At 47.7% G+C, this 27,451-nt stretch overlaps 1 protein-coding gene and 1 pseudogene across 3 annotated transcripts in view; one reads left to right on the forward strand and one right to left on the reverse strand.

Moving 5' to 3' along the window:
• The first annotated feature begins 4,696 nt into the window (after positions 1 to 4,696).
• Positions 4,697 to 27,451, forward strand: part of ELOVL5 (ELOVL fatty acid elongase 5) — a 70,434-nt gene continuing 47,679 nt past the window's right edge. For 2 of the 3 annotated variants that reach the window (XM_029242260.1, XM_029242261.1), the window contains exon 1: positions 4,697 to 4,862. The gene's annotated coding sequence lies outside the window, so the exon portion shown is untranslated. Of the gene's footprint in view, positions 4,863 to 4,890; positions 6,820 to 27,451 lie in introns of those variants that run through there. The other variant, XM_029242259.1, reaches the window with a different exon arrangement.
• Positions 13,536 to 15,607, reverse strand: LOC114907539 (annotated as a pseudogene).

Below are 27,451 nucleotides of genomic sequence, written 5' to 3' on the forward strand. Positions count from 1 at the left end.
GGAGTTAAACATAACTCTAAGGTGTTTGCCTTGAGAACACCACAGAGGGAGCAGGTCTGGGGAAAAAATCAAGAGTTCACTTTTTATTCTCAGTTTGAGATGCCTTTTAGATAGACACCCAAGAGGAGGAGTCATTAATAGGCAGTTAAGTATATAAGTCTGGAATTCAGGGGAAAGGTTTGGGCTGGAGAAATACATTTGGGAGTCAGCAGATTGTAGATGGAATCCAAAGCCATAAAAGGGGGATGATAATACACCTAGGAAGTAATATAGATAGAGGGAAGTGAGGACACAGATGCCTTTCATTGCCCAGTTGCTCCCAGATAGAGTACTAAAGACTATAAAAGGAAGTGGAGAAGAAAAGACCAGAGAATCCAGAAACAGGTCAAATTGTTCACTCATTCAGTAGATATTTATGAGCATCCGCTATTTACCAGAGGTTCTGCTAGCCATTGGGAAAACAACATGGTAGACAGGCATGGGCAGTGCCTTTCAGTAGCTCACATCCATTAGGATGAACACTCAAGGACAGGAATAGAGATAAACCTGGTTACGTGTTGACCAGCAACAAGGAGGAGTAGCAGCAAAGTAACAAAGGAAGCATGGAAAAAACCCCAAGGTTGAGGAGGAAAGAAAACTGCCTTTTAATCTCTCTCTCTCTCCAGCAAGACAAGCCAGGCCAATGGGAGCCCCTGGCAACAAGATAACAGAAAACACAAATTAGAAAAGAAGAAAAAAGTAGGATCACGGGGAGGAAAAACAAAAGGCAGAGACTGAATAGTGTTACCCTTAGCATAAACTAGCTTATACTTGGTTTGTATTTTAATCAACATTCAAATGTCCAGAGGCAAACATAGGCTTGTATTTTATCTCAAAAGAGAGGTTTCATTGGGTTGTGCAAATACCTCCTAAACACATGTAGTATTTCATCTTTAAATCAAACAGCACTCATTAGAACAGCATTCTAATGAAACTTTCAATCATATTTCTTAATTCAACTTCAGATGCTACAACAATAGAACAAATCTCCCAGTACTTCTTAATACTGAAGCAACCTTCTGATACAGTTGTAAGTGTATGGTTGGAGGAGACCTGGGATCACAGAAGGGAGAATGCTGCCAGAATTTAAAAATAAAGAAAGAAAAGCAGGAGGAGGGAGAGGAGAAGAAATAAAATAGTTAACTATTATGTGAAGATAATTCAACAATCACTTCTCAGGGGACTACCATGGATGCTATAGGGCAGGGGTCCCCAACCCCCGGGCCACAGACTGGTACCAGTCTGTGGCCTGTTAGGAACTGGGCCACACAGAAGGAGGTGAGCAGTGGGTGAGCGAGAGAAGCTTCATCTGCATTTACAGCCGCTCCCCATCGCTCACATTACCGCCTGAGCTCCGCCTCCTGTCAGATCAGGAGCGGCATTAGGTTCTCATAGGAGCGCAAATCCTACTGTGAACTGCACATGCGAGGGATCTAGGCTGCGCGCTCCTTATGAGAATCTAACGCCTGATGATCTGAGGTGGAGCTGAGGTGGAGATGCCAGCACTGGGGAGCGGCTGCAAATACAGATTATCATTAGCAGAGAGGTTTGACTGCACAGAGACCACAATAAATCAATTGCTTGCAGACTCATAGCAAAACCCTGTCAGTGAGTGGCAAGTGAAAACAAGCTCAGGGCTCCCACTGATTCTGCATCATGGTGAGTTGTATAATTATTTCATTATATATTACAATGTAATAATAATAGAAATAAAGTACACAATAGATGTAACGTGCTTGAATCATCCCGAAACCATCAGGCCCTCACCCCCTACCCTGGTCTGTGGAAAAATTGTCTTCCATGAAACTGGTCCCTGGTGCCAAAAAGCTGGGGACCACTGCTATAGGGGAACAAGCAAGAGCTACAGGGCTGTGTACTGCACCTACTTGGGTTCTTTTTTTTTTTTTTTTTTGCGGTACGCGGGCCTCTCACTGTTGTGGCCTCTCCCATTGCTGAGCACAGGCTCCAGACGTGCAGGCTCAGCGGCCATGGCTCACGGGCCCGGCCGCTCAACGGCATGTGGGATCTTCCCAGACCAGGGCACGAACCCGTGTCCCCTGCATCGGCAAGCGGACTCTCAACCACTGCGCCACCAGGGAAGCCCCTTGGGTTCATTTTTGACAGGCTGGTTGTAAGGATTGGGATGGCTCCAGCACAGGATCTAGAACCCAACTGGCCAGGAATTTGATTCTGACACTCAGTAACACACTTTCCTTGAACCCTGGCATGGAATCCTAGGCATTCTCTTGATCTATTTTGAAAAAAAATACCCACAGTTAAGTTGAAGAGTCATTTCTTGCAACTTTATCCATGAATGCGATGGTGTTGCCATATGGAGTAACTCATACTGAAGTCATGGTAGTCAGTTTACACTGCAGGGTTAAGATGAGTTGTCTGGGGGACAGAAATTTCTCCCTAAATCATATATGTATTGGGAACCCTAAGTCTCTGGATGGGTAAAGAATGAGAACATGACCTTACTAACTTAGGTTTGAGAGGAGTCAATAGTCCTGGGACATAATTATCTGACAGAGGGTTGGAGTTCTGGAGCAGAAAATGGAAGCACCAATGTGACGTTGGTGAGGGGGAGTAAGAGCTCACACACTTATTCAAAACATATTTACTAAGCTCTTATTATATATCAGGGACTGTAGTAAGATCTGGGGATAAATAATGAGCAAAATTCAACATGGTTCTCCCTCCAATGGAGTTTACAATCTAACGCAGGGCTCTTTAAAGTGAAGGTACAAGCACCCCATGGATTGAACAAGATGGGACAGTCAGGAAACTACAATGCAGAGTGAAAAATGCTCTAATGGAAACCAAGATACACAGACAATAACTAAGGCATATCTGTCAAGGGCATATGAAAAGGCGTCCTTTGTTTTTGTTTTTGTTTTTTGCGGTACGCGGGCCCCTCACTGTTGTGGCCTCTCCCATCGCAGAGCACAGGCTCCGGACGCGCAGGCTCAGCGGCCATGGCTCACAGGCCCAGCCGCTCCGCGGCATGTGGGATCTTCCCGGACCAGGGCACAAACCCGTGTCCCCTGTATCGGGAGGCGGACTCTCAACCACTGCGCCACCAGGGAAGCCCAAAAGGCGTCCTTTGAAGGCTAGGAATAAAATAATAGAAATTTGTGTTTACTTTTCTCTTAAAATACGAAAAATTATTTAATATTTAATGTATGACTTGACAGTTATATAAGTCCATAATTAAAAATAAATACAGATATTTTGGTAGTATGGCCGAAACATTTTGATAGGTGAACACAGCTAAAACAATTGTGTCTGCGTAAAACTGGAGATTTTTGGAATATCAAGTTAAATTTGAAACTTTTAAAACCTGGAAGGATAGAACTTGTAGGGTGATGAAGAGCTGAACCAGCTCTGGTCTTGAACTGCGGGCAGAAAAGTGAAGAATAAAGGAGATACATTTGCCCAACTCTTCTATGCCTCTGGCATATGCTTTTCACCCGCCCCTTGACAGACAGTTCTTCATTAATCTCCTTATCTTGGTTTCCATCGTAGTGTTTACCATTCTGCATGGTAGTTGTTTCCTGACTATATCATTTCACAGGGGGAGGGGATCCTTGCAGTTTTTTATTTCTAACGCCTAGCATAGTATCTGTCAAACTGAAGTCAGTGTTTGTGGAGTTGAATGGCAATCGACTGTTAAAAATCTTGTTATGTGTTTATGTTTACATTATCTCATTTGTATATAGTTTGTACACCTGTATTCTTAAGGCAATGGGCAATGGCCGAGGTCCTGGAACGGCTGGCACATGATAAACATTGTAAATACGTAAATGAATAAACTTGCCTACATTAAACAGTTGACCATGTTGGGTCCGGGGCATGGGGTAATAGAAATACAGCCAGAGGGCACTGGGAGAAAGGCTTAATTTCTGGGGCTGGATATGGGGAAAGCATAGGATACTAGGATGATGAAGGCCTTAAGTTATCCAAATATCAATGAAAAACAGCAAGGATCTTCCACTTGTGCCCTGAGCACAAAGCACTTTGTCTTATATGCTTAAACCTGTCTAGCTGAAAATACGTCACTTGCTCCACCACATTTTCTCCTTCTACAAAAAGTCTTGAGGAGAGATGGAGTTGGTAGTGATCACTAAGGGAAAATCAGAATCCCTAAGAAAAATCACGGTTAATCTACCCACCAGGAGTTAAGCTATAGCATCAGTTTTGAGCGCTTTTTTGTTGTTGCCTTATCTTGTTCGCGCCGGTGACCTCCGCAGGCATTTAACCCTATCATCCAAAACCAAGAAGAACTGGCTCCCTTGCAGAACCCGCGAGGAGACTGCACCAGAGTGGGCTTCTGCTGTCCAAACGCGGCCACACAACCTCGCCACGCCTGGCACTAAGAGAATCAGAGTTCAGGGCACCGGGAACTTCACTGGTGCTATTGCGCAGGCTCTGCGTTCCACGCAGGCTTATTAGGAAGAAAGGGGATAAAATCGCCCAGAGACACGTGAACCGGAGGGGACCAACCCAGACCACGGTTCCCCACTGCGTCGGATTCTGGAATTTACAATCACGAAAGTTCTATTGTCTCGCGATTGGCTCCGGAGCCGCATGACATCATAGCGCTTGATTCGGCCTCCCGGCGGCGATTGGCTGGCCGCGCCATTGTGACGTCACGGTCAGCCCACGTTCAGATTGTAGATACCCGGAGCCTTCCTCTTCCCATCCCGGCGGCTGCTGCTGGCCCGGCACTCCCTCCCGCCTCCTCCTGGCTCGGCTGGCTCCGGGCGCTGCCGCCGCCGCCTCGCCGCTTCTTGGAGCCGCAGCCACCCTTGGCCTAAGAGGTAAGCGGGCGGCTCCAGGAAACTTCGCCCGGCCGCCGCTCGGCCATGACACCCGCGCCGGCGCGCGGCCCGGACCGAGGGTTGCGACCCACCATTGGGTCCTGAGCCCGGTGCGCACGAGCGACTGCCGGCTCGGCCCGCGCTGCGCCCGCGTGGCAGAGGAGTTCGGCAGCTCCGGGGGCGCTGGCCCGCTCCCGGGCGCGATGGCGGGCGGGGTGAGAGCTGTGCGGGCGTCTCAGGAGTTTACGCGCGGTGCTGTCTCACCTGTTCGGCGGTGGAAGCAGTCGGCGGGCGGTGTGCACGCTGACGGGCGCGGCGGGAACGCACCCGGCGCGCCGACGGGAAGTAGGGCGGGTGGGCTCTTGCTCTCGGGTCTGCCCGCCCGGGCGGGATGAAGGCGCGGCCGGAGGTCGGGGAAGAGCCCCGAGAGCGATCGCGCTTCCTCAGGGGAGAACAAAACCCGAGGGAGCTGGGAGAGCTGCCACGGGGTCGCAATGCGCGGGTCGGTGCGCGGCGCCTCCGGCCTTTCCTTTTCTCTCTTACCGTCCCGCCTCTGCCCCTCGGAGTGGGAGCCCGCTAGCCCGGGAACGCTTCGGGTTTTATTAAAACCAGATAACTGTAGCCCGCGGATCCTCGGGGAGGCCGGTGGGGAAGCGCGGGGGAGGGGACTGGAGAGCCACCTGGGAGACCCTAGCTGGAGTCTGAGCGCGGGGGCGGCCGGGGAAGCCCTGGGGTCGCGTGTGCTGCGAGTGGCAAGGAAAAGGCTCTTTTACAGTGTACACGCAATAAGACTCGGCCCCCACCCCATCCCCGCTGTCTGCACGCCCGCCTCGGGGTGGAGGGAGTCGTGCCTGGAGCAAGGCTTGTTCTTTTAAACTGTGTCTTGCAACCGTTCCGTGCCCTTGCACTTTTAGGTTGATGGTTTCCCCTGCTCACGATTGTAGTTCAGCTCAGCTCCTGGCTTCTTGATTGCAAATTGGATAATGCATTTGGTCCACTTTGGGGTGAGGGGTGAGGAGTCCCGTATGGAAGAATCCAGTGCATGACTTGTGAGCTGGGCTGCGGAACCTAGGCATGCGGCGGGAGAATAGTGGGGAGCGAGCAGCCTTAATTCTTTAATAGCGGGCCCCGTGGCAGGAAGTGCTTTCTTTATAGGGTAGGACGAAGAGCTAACGTTGCTTGTTAGGCTTTGTAACTTGTTCGCCTAACCATTCCGTAGATAACCTGTTGGTGTGCACTTGTTTTGCTTGCACCACCTCTCAGCCAACAGCGTTCGGTGCATAATCTCAGATAGGGACACAGCCTATCTGTGGACGAACACTTTAACTTTCCATCTGCTGTTAGGGATAAGCGGGTCACTTTTTTAGTTCGTTCGGAAGCTGCCTGGGATTCTCCAAGGAAAGCTCCGTACTTGAAAGAGAAATGTCACTCATGTCCCTTTTAGATTCTTACCCCAGATTATAACTTCTCATTGCCAGGAATTTTTTCTGTACAGTTCCTCTTTTTTATATTTCTTTTCTGTTTCTAACTGAAGAGAAAAGGGAGAGTGTTATTGATGGTTACAGATGGTTAATTTTACAGAATATAGAACAGAACTGGGCTGAAAAGTGAAAGTAAAAAGTGTATAGATTTGATGGCCAAATTTTTTTCAAGAAAAGTACATCATAAGTTCAGACACTGTCCTCACCCTCTTGACTCAATTTCCTCGTCTGTCCACAGGTTTCACGTTGCAGAATTGTTAGGGATTCCAAGAGATGACACAGTTGAAAGTGCTCAGCATGGGTTTGATAAATGTTTCTTCTTCACTTATTTTTCTTCTTGGGGAAGGGGAAGTGAGGTTTAGGGGATGTGGCCAAGGATACAGCTGGAGAATCTCAAGTAACTGGGAAAATATTCAAAACTAGGTTTTCACAGACACTAATGCCAGCATTCCTGCAAAGTCACTTTTGAAAATGAGGTGAGTTATCTCCTTCCCTGGGATCGACTGAGCTTCCTTTTTCTTTTTTTGTGCGGGAGGGGTGTCAGAATTCTTAATTTTTGGATGTCTGCAAGGATCTTTTTTCCACTGCCCCCTCTTTTCCTCTTAGCATAACAGTTGATTGCCCTCCTGTTTGTAGGAGTGAGTATCGGTACTTGGGTGTCTTATTTCCAACTTGAATTATACAAATCAAGGCAAAACTGTTTACTTTCCTTTAGGGTGACTTTGATGCCTAAGTAGATAGTAGAGAGTGTGAGTGATGGTTTTATTTCTTTCTTACTCGGGGCCACATCCTTCCCCTAAGAAAATTTGTAATTAAGTCTAATACCTCTTTTATGCCTACTAACTCTTTTACTGATGGGATAATCTTTCCATTAGTTAGTTCCCAAAATAGGTCTGTCTTTGCATGCATTCAGTTTCAGGTATTACTGATGTGAGCACCTTCCTATTAATAGTTGCTTTCCGTACATAATTCTTACAGCCTCCCTGTGAGAAGTGCTATCCCCTACCTCTTTTATAAAGAATTGAGAACTAAGGCCTAGAAATGCCAAGTGACTTGTCCAAATCACATAGCTCTGTCTTCTGTAACATACATGCTCCTTCCTCTGTCCTTGCTGCTGGGAGGATTTGGTCAGTGGGCTCTGCCCTTTATGTAACTCTGTTACTCTGTAACTTAAAACTCTAACCTCATGATTAAAGGTCCATCTTCGAGCCATCCAAGATTAACAATTTGCCATTTTTAAATCTGTGTCAAGTCTATTCCTTCCTTTTAGCCCACATTTGATTTACTCTCTTTATTAATTAATTGACTTGTCAGTTACTGAGTGTGTACTGTGTGTGTGTGTCTTGGGGGAAGAGGTTGTATACAAAGCTGAACGACAGTTTCTGACTCCAAAGGGCTTCCTGAATGAGTTTACACTTTAATCCTTTTATACCCATACTTAATCTGCACCTTCTACTAGAAGGGTATCAGAAGCAGATTTCCAGGGGGCTTGTCTCACTGTTTCTGGGAAAGCTTTATGGCAGAGCTCACCATGTTAGATGTATCAGTGCCTAGCACCGATGGGCCTGTTTTTCATGCAAGAGACAGAAAACCCAGTGCAGATGGGCTTAAATGACCATCTGACCTGAAAAGTCGCATAGGCAGAACTTTTGCTGTTTCTCTGAAGTCTCCTCAGATGTTGGTTATGTCCATAGGCTGATTTTGCAAGATGACTGCCAGCTAGTCTGGACCCCTTATTACCATATTCTCATGTGGGAACTTCCCTTCCCACCACCTTCCAAAGAGGGTCCTTGCCCTTGAGGTGATTGATTTTGGCTTTGGTTACTTGAAGTAATAACTAAAACAATGAAATCTGATAACCTGGGGCCCATCCCAAACTGAGGAAGTGGATTTAAATCTCATCTCACCTACCTGGCTGCTAACTACACTTTCAGGAAGGGCCTCTGTGGACATGGGGGTGTGTCGGCTATAAGGGCCTCCAAGGATGTCAGGCCCCATCAAAGAGATGATTGGATTAAATGAAACAGAACTGAATCAATATTTGAATTTCACTTTACCCGTCATAGAGGAATCTTATGGGCGCACAGAGGTCAGAGGGTGGGCATTCTAGGAGAGGGAGTTTGGAGAGCAAACAAGTGAATCATTGGGCATTAAAGCAAGTAGCCCAGTTGCCTGAAGCTAATAGGGCAGAAGTGGAAAGAAAGGTTAGAAAGGCAAGTTGGCGCAGTGGTTGAGAGTCCGCCTGCCGATGCAGGGGACACGGGTTCGTGCCCCGGTCCGGGAAGATCCCACATGCCGCGGAGCGGCTGGGCCTGTGAGCCATGGCCGCTGAGCCTGCGCTCTGCAACGGGAGAGGCCACAACAGTGAGAGTCCCGTGTACCGCAAAAAAAAAAAGGGGGGGGGGGGGCTAACTTTTATTAAACTTAATACATATCAAACTCTGCATTGAGCCCTTTTATGTGGGTTTATCTCAAGTACTGTTAATTGGTACTGTGAGCATTCCCACTTAACAGATGAGGAAATGGAGGCTCAGAAGTTTTAGTCTTGCCCAAGGTCACAAATCATTCCAGCCTGGGTGGACTTGACCCAGTAGCCTGCTGTCTTTCCTGAGATGCTGGGTAACAGGACCGCTGAAGCTTTTGAACCAGAAGGAGTGCGTTGTGAATCCTGTGTTCCAAGAATATGAGTGTGGTCAGAGTACGTGGTGGGGATTGGCGAGGACGGACACCGGGGCTGTGTGGGGGTGGACTGGGAGGCTGTTGGAGGCCAGGGCAGTGGTGAGGCCTCACCTGGAGCCACAGCCATGAGCACAGACTGCAGCGAGCTAATCACATGAGGTTGTTTCTAGGACAAGATCTACGCAACTTGGAGACCAGCTGGATTGAGGGCCAGCAAGAGGAAGGGCGCTCTCAGGCCTGGGAGTTAGAAGAAATGCGGTGTCGTGGGGGAAGAGGGAGGAGGCTTTGTCCTCAGGTGGAAACATCTTAAGGGCCCACGTTCCATCCAGACAGGCCCTTTCTCCCCCTGTCGGGCCCGCGGTCCTCTTTGCAGCTGGTGTTTGTCCGCCACTTTACAGGTGTGTGTTTCCACCACATTTCATCCGTTTTCAGGCAGTTTTTCACATTTTCACATATCTGGGTAGAGATGCAGCTTACAGTCAGTGGCATGGTAAAATCACACAAGCCGTCTTTCGCATTTTAATATTACTGAAATCAGGATGCTTCCCAGCTTTTAATGACGTATTGTTGGTGAGAAAAGTAAAGTCTCAGTATTGCTGAAGCTCATGGAGCCAGTTGCTGGCAGAGCCAGGAGTGAGAACCAAGGCCTCTGGGTTCCTCTCACCCACTGAGTTACCTCAGCTCACGTAAGAGATACTAAAATAAACATTGCCTCCTAATACAGGATTATGGTAAAGCACACGCATATTTCTTTGTTATTAAAACGGAAGTAATCTGAGAGGTTTGGAAGGCACAGTGGTTCAGGTAGAGTGCCTCATCCTTGTATAGAGCCCGGCTGCCCTGGTTCCCTATCCTAAACTTGCCATCAGCCTTAAGAAAATCAATTCCGGGCATTGGTCCCTTTCTTTAAAAATAAACAGTTACACCAAGGTGATTTTCAAGTCTGTCTCAGAACGAAAATTTTTTATTTTCACTTTTGCCGAGAGCAAATCCTTTGTTTCTGTTTGACCAGGGATAGAGAATGAAAGTTGAAGTCATTTAGGTCTCAGTAAGGTAGATGTCAGAATCAGTGATGGAAATTACAGTTTTCTCCTTAAGAGGTTAATCGTAACCGCTGGAGATGTTCCGGCCTAGCAGAGTGAGTTGTTCAGGAAGGTAGACTGACCTCATTTTGAGTTTCTGTCATAGAATCCCTCCTCCCACCTGATCCCGATTTCAACCCATAAATGTTATCATTACCAAGCTCTTTGATTCCCACTGGCATGTTTCCTCTACGGGGACACTTTTATTTGACTTATGCATTTGCTTTTGGAATTGTGTGGCCCCTGGATTGAAAATATTCATACTTGGTGAGTTTTTAGGAAGACTGAATCCTTATGCTTCCTATTTAAAGCACAGTTGTGTGCGATGTCTCAGTATTCCTTGTATCTTAAGTTAGACTTTGGTACCTTTTGTTTGATGAATGTTTTCTTGCTGACTGGGATTTAGGAAATAGTTTTTCACTTAAGATTTTTAGTGCTGGGACTCTCATGCTTTCTGCAGTTAGAATAACCATTTTCTTTTTTTTTTTTTTCTTTTTTTTGCGGTACGCGGGCCTCTCACTGTTGTGGCCTCTCCCGTTGCGGAGCACAGGCTCCAGCCGCGCAGGCTCAGTGGCCATGGCTCACGGGCCTAGCCGCTCCGCGGCATGTGGGATCTTCCCCGACCAGGGCACGAACCCGTCCACTGCGCCACCAGGGAAGCCCCTAGAATAACCATCTTCTTGAAACACCTGCAGTTTCAAAGGACAGTCCTGACACTAGGTTCACGCCCTCCTGCTAGCACACGCCCTCTGCCCATTTCTTTCCCCATTGTCAACAGTTTTACTGTGTCAGAGCTAATCTCTGATAAGTGTATACTAAACAGACCTAATTAAAGCCACACTGGAGAATTGGCCACTCTGGTCCTTATTTTATCTGAGTTGTTCTGAACCCCAGAGTACCTGTTCCTTCTGTCTTGGGATAGCACACACTCCTACAGAGTAATTGTGAATTTCTCCTTCCCCAAAGAAGAGTTCTTATGACGCCGAATTCAATGATTATTCATTTGCTTCCCTGGGAAGTTTGGCCGTGCGCTGTACGTCCCTTGAGGGTAGCGTTCAGGGTACCTCTGCTTCAGGTTTTGGCAGAAGAAATACATTACCTTAATATCTACAGGAGTTGTTGACACCTCTATCTGCCCTGTTTGTGAGCTGATATGTACCTCTGTGAAAATTTGAGCTTACTTCTTACAAAACTTCCGAATGTTTAGCTTTACTGTGGATCTGAGGTGCATTTATTAAGAGCATCTACTGTGCTTTTTTTTAAAGTTAGCAAAGCTATAGGAAGGGGATTGGCAAAGAGGCCTTTCAGGTTAGCAGCTGCACAGGATAGGGACCCAGCTCTGCCCCACAAGGCTGGGCAGGCTCCGGCAGGCCAGTCACTGCACCTCTGAGACTTCTGTGTAGAACTTGCAGGTGATAATACCTGTGCCTCCTTTGGAGGGTGTCCAGACTATCGATATTATACATAAAAGTTAAGTAGGGGACTGACTTAATTTGATGTGCGTAGTTAAAAAATAATCGCTCTATTGGATAGGATGTTCACTGAAGCATTGTTTACTCAGCTGACTCAATCTTCTGTTATAATGTTCTTCAGAAGAATAAATGACACTGCAGTTGGGCAATGTTTGCAACTTATGAAGAGAATGAGGCTGTTCTGTGGGTGCTAAATACACTACATGCCAGGCGCTTTTCTAAGGTGCTCTACATCTGTCAATTCATTTTGGCCTCACCAAACTCCCCATGAGGTAGGTACCCCAGTTTTACAGATGAGAAACTAATACACAGAAAGGTTAAGTGACTTGTTCAAGGCCTCCCAGCTAGCAGGTGACAGAGGCCGGGTTCAAACCCAGACTGGTTGAGGGCATCCAGCGTCGGTTTCCTTGTCTGACCCCAGCGCAGCCTGGGTTTGATCTACAAGGTGTATAAGACCTGAGGGCTGTGGGTTGGGAGGGAAGGGCACCCACATCCTCCAGGCAGCCTCCATCTGCGGATTGTCTGGTCTCCCTTGAGTAGAGGTGTACATCCTGTGTGTTTTGAGAACATCTGGGTCATTCTGACACAGGGCTGGTTAAAGGCTGCTTGTTCGGGCTGTTCAGAATAACATCTTCCCCAGCCCTTCAGTCCTCTTGGGATTCTTACTGTTTTAGGACTTCCTCGTTTTCTTTCTGGGTGTGGGTCACTAGGTCTGACAACATTATGATGGCTGTTAAGTACCATAATTCCTAAAATATGAGGATCACAAAATTCACAGAATTGTTTATATATTAACATGGAATGTTACCAGGTGATAAAATAACTGTTGGCTTTAGACACTCTGTAGAGGACATGATAGATTGATTGCTGGGTTGTGTTTGCTTTTAAAAATGCCAGATGGTACCAGGCTTTTTTCTTTTCGAAACACATTTTAACCCTGCCTGTTCCTCCCATTCCCACCCCCCCACACACACCTGAACAACAGTTATAAAATATGGAGGTTTAGATTGAGTTTTTAAGAAGAAATGTGTTTTCGTGTCACACCCTTATTTATGTTACACAGATTTGAATTAAAATCTAAGACATTTTCTCTCCAGGGGGGTACATAACTTATCTTTGTTAATTATATTTCTCCACCCTCTTTTAATTTCAACCAAGGCTGTAAGGCTGCCTTTGTATATTTTGTATGAATTAGCTTGGAGAACATGACAATTTATTTTGAATATTCAAGTAATCACGTCAGTTAATCAAGTAATCATATCAGGCTGTGGTCAGCTGCTTAATGTTGCTGAAAAGCCGCTTGAATGTTTGTCTCCCAGCTATCTGCAGTTGCAGTCTGATTTGTATGTTAGAAATGGGGTGGAAGTGGAGCTCGGCCTCTTTAAGCTGGGTCTTTAAGGGACCAGTTAGAGGCTTGCAGAGAATCTCATATCCAGATCTGTGCGGCCTTCCATTGTCTGCAAGTTTGTTTCAGCCAAGAAGGCGGTTGTCCTGTGAAACAGGTCGGAGCTTCTCCAAATACCCCCTTAAAGACAGTGTTTCAGGACTTCGTGAACCCAGGAGAATGCTGTATGTGCTGGGCTTGTTATGGCAGATCCTTTTTGTTTTCTTTGCAAGGCGCGGTAGGTTTGGAAGAGGCTCAGCGACCCAGAGGAAGGTGGCTGCAAGTGCAGAGTGAGGTGGGTGCTCTACATTGAGCCCGGGTACAGAGCTCCATGCTTGAGTTCACCATCTTTTAGGAAATGGGACTGGCATATTTTAAAGTGCTTCCCGAAATTCAAGATGTAGGTGAATAGTTGCAAAGTACTGTTGGAAAACCAATCTCAGTGGGTGATTTACTTAACCCATGGATTCAAGTATTCACCCACCCACCCAACCCATTGTCCATCTCAGACATTTCTTTTTTTTTTCCTAAATTTTATTTAAGAATTCATATAAAATACTCCAGATAGCTGAGTTTCAGTCCTCATCTTCCTCCTCTTATTCATCTTGATTAATCTAGAAGTAACGTTAACTCACAACTTTCTTTCCTGTTAGCAGCTGTGCATAACCGATCACGTAGATGATGATTCTTCAAATATTTTTTCGTGAGATATTTCAAATACTTTTTGGAAAAAGGCACCTCGGAAGTTACAGTGATTTTGCTTTTGCTTCTTTCGATTGTTATAACACCTCCTCTGAGATTCCCAGCTTTTCCATGCACTTTCATTCTTTCCTGAAGGAACTGCTCAAAATTGGCAGCATCCATGATTCCATCTTCTACAGGATGGGTACAGTCAAGAGTAAACTTCTGGACCTGCTTTTTCTTGCCCCCCTTCGCCACAAGCTTTTTCCACGCTTGCACTTTATTTATTTATTGGTTTTTAAATGTATTTATTTAGGGCTTCCCTGGTGGCACAGTGGTTGAGAGTCCACCTCCCGATACAGGGGACATGGGTTCGTGCCCCGGTCTGGGAAGATCTCACATGCTGCGGAGCGGCTGGGCCCGTGAGCCATGGCCGCTGAGCCTCCGCGTCCGGGGCCTGTGCTCCGCAACGGGAGAGGCCACGACAGTGAGAGGCCCGAGTACCGCAAAAAAAAAAAAAAAAAAAAAAAAGTAAATTTATTTATTTATCTTTGGCTGCGTTGGGTCTTCGTTGCTGCACGCGGGCTTTCTCTAGTTGTGGTGAGCAGGGGCTACTCTTTGTTGCAGTGGCTTCTCTTGTTGTGGAGCACAGGCTCTAGGTGCATGGGCTTCAGTAATTGTGGCATGTGGGCTCAGTAGTTGTGGCTCACGGGCTCTAGGGTGCAGGCTCAGTAGTTGTGGCACACGGGCTTAGTTGCTCTGCGGCATGTGGGATCTCCCGGACCAGGGCTCGAACCCGTGTCCCCTGCACTGGCAGGCGGATTCTTAACCACTGCGCCACCAGGGATACCCCAACGCTTGCACTTTGAAAAGCCTTTCAGAATCTGAAAAGACCTTTCCAAGAACACATCCTACCTCCCTTCATGTCTCAAAGAACTTCACCTAAAACTTGTATTAATTGGGTCAATTTTTCAAACATTTAGCTTTCGACAGAAGTCACTCTTTTTTTTTTCTTTCCCTAACATGTCTTCCTAGTAACAACCAAAAGGGCTGCTTTAAAATCTAGCCCCAGAAATACACAATCAGCAAGTAAAAGACCTGCCAGCAGTGGGCTCCATACCTCCCCCCATGGTTTTAAACCAAAAGTGTACAAACGCCTAGAAGCCTTAAAAGCCCACCCAGGCAGAAAGATGCAGGTGAGCCGACAATGTTAACAAGGGCATCCCAACAAAGGAGGAGGGTAGGAAGACTTTCTTACAGTGACCTGGGAGGAGAACGATCTGCAGCCAGAGTGACGTGAGGGCGCCGCACGGCCCAGGCCCAGCCTGGCTGAGAGCGAATGGAACTGGGCCCTCCCCCAACACCCAGAAGGGTCTGTAGAGCTGCACCCTGAAGATCTAACTTCCTCCACAGTGGCTAAAGGGTCCTCTAACCCGGGCCTCCCTCTGAAAACAGGCCGACCAGGTCTAACTTCCATGGACCTTCCCACTGGTCCCCAGGGATGGCGGGCCCCCACTTTCCCCGCCCTCCGCCCAGGTAACCAGGCCCAGGCCTTGGCTGCCTCACGCCGGCCGGGCTCCAAGGGCCGCTGACCGACCCAGGCTGCAGTCGCTGCCCCCCGCTGGCCGCAGGCAGGGCCCTGAGCGCCAGCCGTGGCCTCTGAGAGTCCCGGGTCTCCCCCTCACGTGGGGGCCCCGGCGGCCGCCCCAGCCCGGCCCCGGCAGGATGCTGCAGAGCACCATGTGCTGCAAGCTGTCAGCCACGCAGGGCGCGGGCGGGCGAGGCCCTCGTGCCTCCCCCCAGCCGGCTCCCCCCTCACGCGGAGTCATACTCCCCACCCCAGACTTTTATTTCTAATCCACTTCTTTCTTTTGAGCTCCAGGTTCAGAACTTCTCATCCGCTGATTCACCTGGTTGCCCTCCAAACCTGTCTCCTGTTGGCCAGCATGGCCAGGAGCACCGCCATCGCCTGTGTGCCCAGGCCGTCAGGCTGGCAGCACTGCCTGGGTCCTTCTCCTGTCAGCTGCATCCTTCCCCCGCTCCCTCCAACCGTCAAGTCACCAGGTGTCCATTCGGGCTCTGCCCTGTCCGCAGCCCACCAGTCCTTCCTAGGTGCCTGGTTTCCCCCTCCTCCTTCCTGCCTCCCTGTGTTCTGCTCCCAACTGTGCTGTCACAGAGGTCTTGTGACAGGTTAATGGGATCATGCGCTCCACCCTAACACCTTCGTTTACTCCCTGTTAGGGCCACCCTTGATCCAGCGTCGTTTCCTGCCGGCACTTTTCACTCTGCACACACCACAGACTCACATCTCCCCAGATGTGCCTTGTAGGCTGTATTTGGATGCTTCCTCAATTGCTCCGCACCGACAGAAACACAAAAGCAAAGCAAACTAAATAACAGAAAAGGCCCTGTTCTTTGTAAGTCAAACTCATACAGCCTAGAACCTTTGATGCTTTTGACTCGATTAGATGTTCCCACCCCTTCCGGCTTGTGTAACCTTGGTTATACATGACTAACTAACCTCTGTGTGCCTCAGTCTCCTCATTCGTCAAGTGAGGCTGACGAGTGCTTTCCTTCTGTCTCTGCTCAGCGTCTGGCACGCTCCCCGCGTATCCTTGGTACCTGTGTCCTGTCTGGCATGTAGTAGGTATCTGCCAATTATTTGCACGGATGTCTCTAAATATGTACCTTTCAAGTACGATAGTTCTGTAACCTGTGCTTATGGCTGTGTGAAGGTGAATATGCCTCAGTAGCCTGAGAGGCCTGAGGCTTCGTAACACTGCACAGAGGAGGGGCCCACCTGGGGAAGCGGGCTCTGGGGCACTGGTTTCCCTGCTTAGGGTTGCTGTTCCCCCAACCAGGCTGAGGGAGTAGAGCAAATTGCTAGACATCCCACCTGCCCAGGAGCAGAGGATGTTTTTTTAATGTCTGTGTTAAAGGACCTTGCTTATTTGCGTATTACCTTGTAGAGCTTTTAGGTGGAGTAAGCCAGTGATAGAGTACACTGGTGACCCTGTGCCCGAGGAAGGAAGAGGATGAACTCTGGTGTCTAGGCTCTGAACTATTCCCTGATCAAGTAATGGTAGAAACTGACACTTTTTTTTTTTTTTCTTTTTAATCGGGGTACAGTTGCTTACACTGCTGTGTCAGTTTCTGCTGTACAGCAAAGTGAATCAGCCATACGTATACGTATATCCCTTCTTTTTTGGATTTCCTTTCCATTTAGGTCACCACAGAGCTCGGAGTAGAGTTCCCTGTGCTATACAAGAGGTCCTCATTAGTTATCTATTTTATACATAGTGGTGTAGACACTCTTTTTAACTTTATTTTGGTTGGCCGCAGCAGTGAGCCAAGGTTAAGGTAGCCCCGTGTAGCTTGGACTGAGTCTGTCTGCATCAGTAACCACGTGGTCATCAATTCATTGACCATCCCCACTTATTCACCGTAGAGGAGTTCTGTGTGCTGCCCTCTGCTCGGGTGCATGGATCCCGCAGAGACACATGACAGTACACCTACTGACAAATAGATTATAATCCAGTAGAAGAGGTGAGGTATGTACTTGATGCAACAGATAATTACTGGTGCTGTGGATATGGCTGTGTGTGTTGCAATTAAATTTGAGTGCAGGCGACAGGGATTCCAAAATAATGATGGTTCCAATAATGGCATCTCAAAACAAGGTATTGTATTTCCCATAAAGGGCTGGAGAAAGGTACAGGTATGACCCAGCTGTAGGCTCCTAGCTCACTGTGTGTAAGGCTTAGAGGCAGCAGGATGGAGGGAGAGACAGAGGCAGAAAGGACAGAGGATTCATTCGTGCGTTCTCTTAGGGAAGTTCCCAGAAACTGCCCTCAGACAATTTTGCTTATGTCTGCTTGGCCAGAACCTTAAACGTGCAGCCACATGATGCTGCAAGACAGACCGAGAAATCTCATCTTGATTCTGGGTGGCTGTGAGCAGGTCCTTCTGCTCTATCCAGAATTTGGGTGACCACCCCCCAGTCTGTACCTAGGGTGGTAGATGAGGTTGACTGACGGTGCTGCCCGTGTGGAAGTTGCAGTCTGGAGGATCCTGACGGGGAACAGATACTACTACCACGGTGATGAGAACGGAGAGCGTAGTGTGGGGTGCTATGGGCGCAGACAGGAAGGACCCGTAAATCAGACCGGGAGGGCCGGGGAAGGGTGCCTGGAGAACAGGCAGACATCTGCCTGGTGGAAAGAGGAAGTAGGCATTCAGGCAAAGGCACTGAGGTGAGGAAGCAGGTAGCACATGACGAACTGATAGGAAAATCGAAGGAGGAAGCAGGGGTCTGGGGCCACCCTGAGGAGTTTGGACATTTTCCTAAGAGCCTTTAACTGGTTTTGAGGTGAGTAACCTAGAAAGATGCTTTTTGGGGAGTGGGGAGCAACGCAAGGCTGGAGTCAGGGACCCTCTATCGGGAGGGAGTGCACTAATCCAGTTGACGTGATGGTGACCTTGATTGGACAGTAACTTTGGGGGTTGAGAGAAATGGATACAAACCCCCCCAGTTCGTAGAACTGGGAACGGATTTAGACTAATTTGGGCTGCTTTTCACTGACAGATCATGAAAGCAAGGCTGTCAAGTGGCATGCCCGGGCCGCACAGCTGGCTCAGGGTCATCCCTCTGCCTGAACCCTTTGTGTCACTGCTGAATGGCCAACTGGCGCAACAGGGCTTTGTGGGCATTCAGGGAAGGCAGAGAGAGGGCAGGTGGCATGTGAACTGGAGCGCGGTGTGCGTGTGGCTGTGGAGCAGAAGCCGGTGTGTTGGGTGCTCCCGGTTCTGCAGGTTGAGGACAGCGCTAGGGTACTTCAGGGAAGTAGTGTGAGATAATCCTGCAGGAGTGTTTCGAAATCATGGAAGGCTTTAATAGCAAATTAAGTGGTTTAGGCTCAATTCTTTTTTTTTTTTGCGGCATGCGGGCGTTTTGTGGCCTCTCCCGTTGCGGAGCACAGGCTCCGGACGTGCAGGCTCAGCAGCCATGGCTCACGGGCCCAGCCGCTCCGCGGCATGTGGGATCCTCCTGGACCGGGGCTTGAACCCGTGTCCCCTGCATCGGCAGGCGGACTCTCAACCACTGCGCCACCAGGGAAGCCCTAGGCTCAATTCTTTAAGCAGCGGGAGTCAGTTAACAGTTGGTATCAAAGGACTAACACAAGCTTGACAGCCAAGTCTGTGTTTAACCTTTGCCCCTCCCGGTGCCTTGTATCAGGCGCTTATGGTCAGCAGAATAAGGGCCCCCAAAGATGTCCGTGTCCTAATCCCCAGCACCCATGAATATGTGGGGTTATAGGCAGAGCAGCATTAAGGTTGCAGACGGAATTAAGGTTGCCAATCAGCTGACTGAAGCAGGGAGGGTCCTAGGTTATCCAGGTGGGCTCAGGGTAACCCCCAGGGTCCTTAAGTATGGAACAGGGAGGTGGGAGAGAAGTAGAAGGGTGGGGTGTGAGGAGACTTGGCCCAGTGTTGCTGGCCTTGAGATGGAGGAGGGGGCTGTGAATGGAGTGATACAGGCAATCCCTAGAAGCTGGAAAAGGCGAAGAAAAGGATTCTCCCATAGAGCCTCCAAAAAGGAACGCGGCCCTGCCCACACCTTGGTTTTAGTCCATTGAGACCCGTTTTGGACTTCTGACCCCTAAGATGCATTTGTGGTGTTTCAAGCCACTAAGTTTGTGGTCCTTGGTTATCTGATACAGCGGTCAGTACTTGTTTGCTGAGTGAATGAGTTGTGCTTTAAGAGATCAATGTGACAGATTCATGCATTAGATGGACTGGATGAGGGGAGGTTCTGGAGGCCAGGGAGTTCATAGAAGATGGTTCTGGCAAAGAGGTGACGAGGCTGAGGCAGGCCGCGGTGGGGGAGTGGGTGACTGGAATCGCAGGGCCTGTTAACAAGCCTGAAGCCCTGGCTGGCCTGGGATCCACGCTGCGGGGTGGAGTGTGCTTTCAGGGCTGGATTCCTGGGAAGGTGATTGGGCAGGAAATCACCTGGAGTGAGTCAGGAGGAAGGGAGGCTTGGCTTGTTGGGTTTAAGGTTCAGAAGCATCTCATGTATGTAGGTGGAGAGAGCAGATGGAAACTGGCCCTTGAGCGTGGAGTTGGGGATACAGGATTGGGTGTCATTGGTCATGATTTATCTGTACCCTTTCTTTAAATTTTTCTGGTGAAGAGACTCAGCAGCCCTTTTGAAGAATCCAGTATGTTACATTCCTTAAAATTAAGAAGTTTTTCTTAGTGTTTTTTGCCTAAATTTTTTTGCGGCCATTTGAATTCTGTGACTCTTTTCTCCTCCGCTCCCATTTATTTATTTATTTATTCATTCATTCATTTATGACTGCGTTGGGTCTTTGTTGCTGTGTGTGGGCTTTCCCTAGTTGCTGCGAGTGGTGGCTACTCTTCATGTGGGCTTCTCATTGAGGTGGCTTCTCTTGTTGCGGAGCACGGGCTCCAGAGCGCAGGCTCAGTAGTTGCGGCTCACGGGCTTAGTTACTCTGCAGCATGTGGGATCTTCCCAGACCAGGGCTCGAACCCGTGTCCCCTGAATTGGCAGGAGGATTCTTAACCACTGCACCGCCAGGGAAGTCCAATTCTGTGAATCTTTAAAAGATTTTTACTAAATAAAAATAAGTTAATACTAAATAATTGTTTTAAAAAACTAAAAATAACATCATCCATGACCCTTCCTTGCATATTTCACCCTGTGCTGCAGGTCATCTTCCCAGAAGCCTCTCTGGCTCCGGTTGGTCTATCACCCAGCTGGTCATCAGGGTCACACGCTTACCTACCCACCCCCAACCTGCCCCCGGGTCCTGACCCTATCAGATCTCACCCACTGAACTGGGGAGGATAGAGCCCTAAACAAAACTTGGCTTGTGTTGGAAAAAGGGAAATGGATGGTACTTGCTAGAACATTTCCACATCTGTTTTTTAAAAATATCAATTTGCCACTGAACTATATATGTACTTATTTTAGACTTGGTTACTGAAAGTCCTGAAAGTTCTTGGTTTTTGAATTCCTTTGTTCTTCATAATGAACTTGGTTGTAATGATTGAAGTTACAACCTGTTTCCTGAGAAATGGGAGAGGGACCATTTCCGAGGAGCTGTGTAGAGTGTATTGACATTAGAGGTGTTTTACTTTGGCACCACATTGCCTTCCTACCTGTCTGTTGCTGCCGTCTTAGCACTCTGATCACTGTCCTTCTACTTGGTGGCAGTGTATCGAGTAATATAAGTTTAAAAGTTTTCAGTGAAGATTGTACTGAATATAAGTTAAAAAAAAAGCCTTTGAAGATGAGTTATGACTAATAATGATGTCCATAAACCACACATGAAAATCAGTTTAATTTCAGTGAGTTACTTACATTTCATTCTCAGAAAAAAATAAGATTAACACGAGATGTCATTCGTTCTAAGTTAACCAACTGAACTTTCTGTTCTCCCTTCCCTTTGCTCTTTGATTTGATTAAATAAGATTTGTGGGTGCTACCTGGTGAGTTGTCTTTCGCATCAATTGGTATCCCTGTAAGACAAAGGCCCCACAGTATCCGGCAACCAAGTGCAGCAGGGTTAAGCCGTGTTGAGCAGGAGGTGGGGGAGGAGGTGTTGGTCTGGACCCCAGTGCCCATTATTGACATTTCAACTGTGCTGTCCCCAGGAAACAGTCATGATTTTTTTCTTTCTTGAAATCAAGTTGTTTCCCCTAATGAGACAGTCCGCTTGGCCTACAGGCATTTCTCTGTAATGTTTTCCAAACTAAGAAAGCAAATAGAGAAAACATTTTGTAGAGAGAAGCCTGCAGATAACTGCACTGTGGCCGTGACCTAAGGTGAACACCCTGAACTCTTGTTTGAAAGCACTGGGTTTCTTCACGACGGATGGGAGGACATAATACACCTTTATAGCAAGTGAGTGTTAAGCTTCACACAGGATTTGTTCTCCCATCGACACTGCTCTCTGTCAAAGGAATAAATGAGGCGGGGGGGTCATGCTTGGAGCTCTGAAATGTCACCTTCAGATTCTTATTTTGGAGAAAGGAGTGTCCTGTAATTTTCTCCCTCTTATTCATATTCATTCTGTCTGTCTCTGCTGACCTGCTTTTCTTCCTCCAGTGGGGACTCTGCTTTCCTGTTGGTAATTATATTTCTGTGTCATGTCAGGGACATACCTGCCACTGACACCCCATTTAGAGGGAGAAGGAGGTGAGCCCCTGACCGGGCAGATGTGCTCCCCTGAGCAGGCTGCACTTTTAAGTTTGGGGAAACCTCCTGCCTGATGCTCTGTTGGACTCATTAGCAACATGAATCAGAGAACGGAGGACCCAGTGACAGGTGGACAACTGAGGCGATAGTTAAATGGAAAGTGTGGTGTTTTAAAAGATGTTTTGTAGTGGCCGGAAAATGAATTTTTGATTGATTCTGAGCTCTCTCTCTCTCTTTCTCTCACGTGTGTGTGTGTGTATGTATATATGTATATGTATATAAGCACTTCAGCATCTGTGTACTGGCTGGTGAGTTAATAGCATTTTAGCTGCAGCACTACCTAATGTGACTTAGCTACAGGATACTTAGGCCTTATTACTTATGACTTAATTAAGTTTTAGGTTTTGGTGAGTAAGAGTTTCCACGAGGAGTATCTTCATCTGAAAGGGAAGTATCATGCTAAAGAAACGTTCAGAGGTTTTAGCCCACATACTAATGTGAAAATCAGCTCATCCTGCTGTATATAATTTGAGTTACTGGGAAACCGGTAAGAATGTAATTATTTCACAGAGTGCTTTAAATTAAAATGTATTCATTGTACGTTTTATTCATTACTGCTAGCTGGCTCTTTTTGAGGTATATTTGGGAATTTTGCCTTTAAGTTGAGAAGCTAAATTAACGTCTTTTTAGAGATAAAACCTTACAGAGGGGAAAAAATTCTGTATGCAGTTTTTAATACAGCAACTCTGAGACTTTTTGGTCTGAGGACCTGCACTTCTAAAAATTACTGAGAACCTCAGAGCTTTTGTTTATGTGGGTTATATCTGTTGGTATTTATTCTGTTAGAAATTGATTTTAAATTATTTTTAAATAATTTTAAATAGTAATACATCTAAAAGTAATAATTAGCCCATTATATGATAACATTGTCTATATTTTTATGAAAAATATTCTTTTCCAAACAAAAAGAAATGAGTGAAACCAGACATTTGACTGTTTTTGCCCATCACTTTGGTATCTGGCTTAATGAAGGACAACTGGATCCTCTTCTCTGCTTCTGCATTCAGTCTTTTGAGATATCACACATTATGTAGCCTCTGGGTCACTTAACAGTGAAGAGAGAGATGAGATTGAAAAAGTAATCTCTTAGCAACATTACAAAAATAGTTTTGATCTTATAGAACCCCTGAAAAGGACCCAAGGACCTTCAGGTGTCTGGCCTACACTTTGAGAACCCCTGTTCTAACTAGAGCCTATTGTATTTTTAAATAAGGACCAACCTTCTACTTGGCTGTGAAAACATCCTTCATGGGGGTGGGTGGTGGTGTCTTACTTCATCAGCTATTGCCTCCTGAGTCCTTCTGCCTGAATAAATTTCTTGATTTATGTCACAGGAGGATCTCTGAATGTCACCTTTGTACGTGAACTTCATCAGGTGGACTGGTTTTGGTCATTTTATCAAATAAATGTATCTGTAGGTCTGTAAGTACCATACTTCGGTAGGATAATATTTAAAAGTAAATTTATGTCGTCTGAATATGCTGGTTGCTTGCATAGGTGCTCTACTGGAGGACTGTAGTGTTCAGGGTTTTTTTGTTTTTTTTTTAAAAATTAATTTATTTTATTTATTTGGGCTGTGTTGGGTCTTTGTTGCTGCACGCGGGCTTTCTCTAGTTGGGGCGAGCGGGGGCTACTCTTCCTTGTGGTGCATGAGCTTCTCACTGCAGGGGCTTCTCCTGTTGCGGAGCACGGGCTCTAGGCACGCGGGCTTCAGTAGTTGTGGCTCGCGGGCTCTAGAGCGCAGGCTCAGTAGTTGTGGTTCGCGGGCTTAGTTGCTCCACGGCATGTGGGATCTTCCCAGACCAGGGCTCGAACCCCCATCCCCTGCATAGGCAGGTGGATTCTTAACCACTGCGCCACCAGGGAAGCCCTAGTGGTCAGTTTGTAAAATAAAAATCCAGAGCAGAAAGGAGTTAATCAAGAGTAAGGTCTCAGTGTGGTGTAAACACCTTTTTCAAAATTTTTATTTATGTATGCATGCATGCATGCATGTATGTATGAATGCATGCATGCCACATGGCGCGGCATACAGGGATCTTAGTTCCCTGACCAGGGATCGAACCTGCGCCCCCTGCAGTAGAACATGGAGTCTTAACCACTGGACTGCCAGGGAAGTCCCGTAAATACCTTTTTAGATGTTCGAGATGTTCATTTCTTCCCCCCCCCCCCCCGCCATTCTCTTTGCCATCTATACATTATTGTATTTGGGCCTTCAGATTGGCTGTCTTTTGGAACAGTTTTAAAAATAGCTAATTTCCTTTTTGTTCATGCCTGTTTGATAGATACTACTTAACTTTCTTTTTAGTTACTGCTGATTTTGGACAGTGCTTTTGCTTTAATAAAAATTTGCTGCATCGCGTCCCCACATCACCTTGTTCTCTTTAACCATTTAACCTTTACATTCTTGTGTTACACAAAGGTTCTTCTGGCGTTTTTTGTATATCTGATCATGTAGCGTTCTGCTCTGGGGACTCGTCAACCCGGCATCTGCCTCCCCTTTTCTTTACTCTAGGGACTTCTTTCAGGATGTTTATAACCTCAGGTTCTGTGATGTCTGAATGAGGTGCCAGTGCACACTGAGCTGCTCGCTTCCAGATGCTGAGGTGTTTCTCTGGGATATGTTTTGCACTGTCCAGTATAGTAGTCACCAGTCACAGAGCACTTGCAGTGTGGCTAATGCAAGTGAGGAACTGAGGTTTTTCATTTACTTTTACTTAATTTACATTTAAATAGCCATGTGTGGCTCAGGTCTCTCTAGACCATGCAACTCCCAGGGTGTCTGACAGCTTCCTTTTACTGACTCATGCCCGGCTCAGTCTTGACCTCAGAGTCTCTTGCAGGTTCGTCTATTCATTTTTATAAGTTTTGTGTATATTTTATCTGTCAATTTTAGAAGTAGCACATAGGTTTCAGCATCTGTAGACTGCGTTACTGCCGGAAACAGAACTAGAGGGAATATTGGAGCTAAAAAAGTGAAGGCTGTTTGATGTTGGCTGCTTTCTTTGAGATCGTGAGGTGGTTCTAGGTGAGATTCAAGGGTAAATAGGGTTAAGGGGAAAGATTTTAGGTTGGGGAGACTTGAACAGATTTGTCAGCTGATAAAAGGATCCTACAGAGAGGAAATTGAAGGTAAAGGGGGAAGTGGAGTTGAACAGTCAATTCTTGAAGGAGGCAGGAAAGTAGGAGATGCTCAGCCTCCCTTTATGAATTGGGAGGGGAAAGAGTAGGTTGTTTTTCGGGGTTTTTTTTAAGTATTTGATTTTTTTTTTTTCCAAGCAAAAGTCTACGAAATCAACCTTTTTTTTTTTTTTTTTGTGGCCGTGCAGCACGCGGCATCTTAGTTCCCCAACCAGGGATCAAACCCATGCCTGCTGCAGTAGAAGCGTGGACCATCAGGGAAGTCCCTGAAATTAACCATTTTGAAGTGGACAGTTCAGTGCATGTAGTTCACCCACAGTGTGGTGCTCCAGCCACCTGTGTCTAATCTGGAAACATTTTCATCCCCCACAGGAGACCCTGTGCCCATCAGCCGTTCTCTGCCCGCCCTTTCCCTGCAGCCTCTGGGCAACACTAATCTTTCTATCTTTGTGTATTTGTTTATTCTGCATATTTCATATAAACAGAATCATACAGTATGTCGCCCTTTGTGTCTGGCTTCTTGGCATAATGTTTGGAGTTTCATCCACTTGTAGCATGTAACAAGCGCCTTGACATTTGAAGGCGAGGGAGTTTCCGGGAATTCATATTGACAGCCTGAATCTCAGCAAAACGAGTCAGTTCGGCCAGTTGGATTTACCGAGGATTAAGGCTCCACAGGGGCAGATGTGGCGTCAAGAGTATTTGTGGGATGACCGACTGAGGTCCAGGCTGAGGGGAAACACACCCCAGGAGCCAGCGCTGGGGGGGATGGACATCGAAGTTCTAGATCAGGTGATGGTAATCGCCACAGCGAATTGGCTGCCAGTGGGGGCAGGTGGGGGAGGACCCTCCTTTAAGAGGGGGAGGAATGTCCTATTTCCGAGTGGGGTAAATTTGGGACCCTGAGTTAGAGCCTATCTGCAGCAGAGGGAGCCTCTTCTGCCTGCAGATCAGGGGGCACCGTGCCGCCTGCTGCATGAACCGACCAACCGCACGTCCGAGGCAGGTGAGGTGGAAGCCGTGTCCTCCTGCCCCGCTGGGTGGCGAGGCAGCCCTGCTGCGCTGGGGACTTCCTCAGAAGCGGGGGGCGGTGTGGGGTGGGGCGTGGGAAGCAGCCCCAGCCTTTCTTGCTGCTTTCTTTGATGAAGGTCATAAAGGGAGTCAGCCCCTCTGGTTGCTGTCGGGAGCAGTGATGGAGGCAGCAGCGTTGCTGGCAAGGCTGCCTGGGGCCCCGGCTGTTTTCACCCACTGCTTGTGGAATAAAGGTCAGAGGACTTTCAAGGTCTTCCCCATCTTGTCCCCAGTCTGCTCTCCAGCCTCTTGACCCTGCAGCACTCATCCCCCAGATATGCAGTGGGCACCCCCGTGTGCCCAGCACCGAGCTGATGGTCCCTGTGAAGCAGACACACACAGCCCTTGTCCTCGAGGACTTAGGTCCTCAGTGTTCGTTCATATCTGGGCTGTGATTAGAGTGTAAATAGAGGGACCTCACCAAACCTGGGGTTTTGGGGAAGAGGAGTCAGGGAGGGTTTGTCTGAGTGAAGGACCTTTATGCAGAGGTGAGGTCAGAGGGACCTTTATGCAGGAGGCTGAGGGAGCTTTCCCAGCACAGGACGTGCCTGCAGAAAGGAGAAGGTGGAGGGAGGTGGGTGTGGTCGGGGCAGTGGGCACGAGGGGAGGGCAGTCTTGGGCTGGAAGCAGGTGTGAGCCAGTGATGGAGGGGCTCTAAGCAAATGAGGGATTGTAGGTCGTATCCAGAGAACAAGGGACACCACTGTTGAAAGGCTTCAGGCAGGAGTGGGCCTGCAGATTTTGGTGGCTCTGGTGCAGTGTGTGGGGATGGATGGGAGGGGACAGGGCTGGATGCTCGGGACTCACCAGCTGGGAGTCCACATGGAAGAACACGGCCTGGGCTAGTGGTGCGGATGGGAGAGGTGGATGTGTATAAGGTACTAGGGGAGAGCACCAGCACGCTCAGAGATGATGTTGTTGCCCAGGTGCGCTGCCCCTACCTGCCGTACCCTTCCGCGCTTCTACGCCTCCTTTCATGCTGTGCTTCAGCTTGAAACACCCGTCAGCATTCTGCCTCCTAGGCCTTCCGCCTGGTAAAACCCTTAATAACCTGGCCCCATGCCACTCGCGTGAAGCCTGCCCTGACCCACTGCTCGGAATAAATTCATTTAACGTTTATGGAGCATTCACATGTTTTAATGTGTTTTAAATCATTGCCGACACTTTTCTGGTGAAGGCGGAATCATATCACATGCCAGTCAGGCACGTGACCGCTTCATTCTTCCCAAAGTGTGGCGACCCCCTTCCCCCTCTGCTCCTTGGATGCTGTCCTTCATTTGGAATACCCTTCCCAAATCCCTTGGCCTACCCATACCT

Source organism: Monodon monoceros, unplaced genomic scaffold (assembly GCF_005190385.1).
Source record: "Monodon monoceros isolate NGI ecotype Baffin Bay Population unplaced genomic scaffold, NGI_Narwhal_1 Super_Scaffold_3, whole genome shotgun sequence".
Taxonomy (NCBI): domain Eukaryota; kingdom Metazoa; phylum Chordata; class Mammalia; order Artiodactyla; family Monodontidae; genus Monodon; species Monodon monoceros.